Source organism: Microcebus murinus, chromosome 11 (genome assembly GCF_040939455.1).
Source record: "Microcebus murinus isolate Inina chromosome 11, M.murinus_Inina_mat1.0, whole genome shotgun sequence".
Classification (NCBI taxonomy): Eukaryota; Metazoa; Chordata; class Mammalia; order Primates; family Cheirogaleidae; genus Microcebus; species Microcebus murinus.
Genome location: NC_134114.1, coordinates 5,782,659 through 5,784,508, shown reverse-complemented (window position 1 = coordinate 5,784,508; position 1,850 = coordinate 5,782,659). Strand labels below are relative to the sequence as shown.

Genomic DNA, 1,850 nt, shown 5'->3' with positions numbered 1-1,850 from the left:
CAGATTCAGCTGCCACTTTGTCAGAAATAAGAAAGAGGAGCATGTTGACCTTTAGCAAAAGTGTGCAGCAGCCCTGAGAAGAAGAGTCAAGTAAAATCTCAGGTTCCAAGATAAATAAATGTATAAAAAATGTAATATTTCAACTCACATCCATACAATCATAATAAAAAATAAATATTATTCCCCTTTTAAGTGTTAGCTCTCTGTAACATGCACACAGTATAAAGTCCAAAGAAAGTTTTTCTGACATTTATTTTCACTTTCAACAGCTTGTTGCCCATTTCAGAGCTCCTCCCGCTTTTCCTTTGACCTGGTCATGTCTTCCAAAATCGATTGTGCATCTGAATGCTTCACTGGGTGAGAAATTTTCAGAATATTTGAAACTACTTAATGTTTCCAAATAACAATTAAAAAAAAATTAAGCAATGTTAATCAAATACCTTCAAGAGGGTTAGCATTTGCTGTCACATTTGATATTCATGATAAACTTGCAAGGATTCAACAGGCCTGTGTGGCAGCTAATGGAATTTTAGATTCCATGTAAGGAAATGAACAGAAATCATTGTGCATGGATAACTGCATTTGAAACAACATAGTTTAGAGAAAACTAGCCTAACTGAAGGATATTTAGGAAAAAAAATCCATCATTTACTGCAGCACTATTCACAGTAGCCAAGAATATGGACGCAACCTCAGTGTCCATCAATGGATGAATGATGAAAGAAAATGGAATAGTGTTCAGCCATACAAAAGAATGAAATCCTGTCATAGGCAGCTATATGGATGAACCTGGAAGACATGATGTTAAGTGAAATAAACTAGGCTTAGAAAGACAAATACAGCACGATCTTACCAATTTGTGGAGATAAAGAATTGATGTTATAGAACAGTGGTTACCAGAGGTTGGTGAGGTTGTGAAGAGGAAGGCAGATAAGGAGAGACTGGTCAATGAGTGCAAAGTTACAGTTACACAGGAAGATAAGTTCTGGTGTTTTATTGCATGGTGGGGTGACTAAGATTAACAATATTGTATTACAGATTTTGAAATAGCTAGAAGAAGAGGATTTTGAATGTTCTTGCCACAAAGAAATGAAAAATGTGTAAGGTGATGGATGTGCTCAACACCCTGATTACTACACAATGTATACATGTACTGTAACATCATGCTTTACCCCGTACATACGACCAATTATTATATGTCAATTAAAAACAAAATTTGCATGGGATCGCCCACGGCATGCAAGAGCAACCTAGAGAGACTGGCAGGTTGGATTAGCATAACACCTGTAGCTGCCACCCACCTTTCCGATAATGTTCCAGGAAAAAAGAAAAACAATTTTTAAAAAAGAGTCATTCAATGGAAACGAGCCTCACATATTGTTGTAAAATCTGACCCCATCATAACACCTGAGACTGTCCCCATTCTCCCTCCACCCGACCTTTGTCATTATGTCCTGTGGCAGCATAGCTTTTTTGTAACTAAAGGCCATTAACCACATTTTCCCAATTTCCTGAGTTTAATTGCACACTTCTTCATATGATGAGTGGTTGAAAAGACTGATCTCTAAAATTTCCTCTGATTTTAAATTTTTGTGTTTACAAGATTTTTACACCCTGTGAATTACCTTCAACTTTGTTAAAGAGAAAGACCATGATGGGGGAGGAGGGCGCTTGCCTTAATAGGATTCTAAACTCCCCAGATCTTGGACTGAAAATAGTTTTAAATTTCCCTTAGCCAGAGTTTAGCTTTTGAAAACAATGGAAGCCCTTATTATAGTTAAAATATCTTACCTGATATTGATTCCAGGAAGTTTGTAGAACTGTGCAGTGTTTAATTTTATAACAATGCC

At 36.5% G+C, this 1,850-nt stretch overlaps 1 non-coding gene across 1 annotated transcript; it reads left to right on the top strand.

The window, feature by feature from the left end:
• The first annotated feature begins 1,175 nt into the window (after positions 1 to 1,175).
• Positions 1,176 to 1,314, top strand: LOC142874212 (small nucleolar RNA SNORA44). The gene has a single exon (XR_012922025.1). It is a non-coding gene; the product is annotated as a small nucleolar RNA SNORA44 (small nucleolar RNA).
• The last annotated feature ends 536 nt before the right edge of the window (positions 1,315 to 1,850 follow it).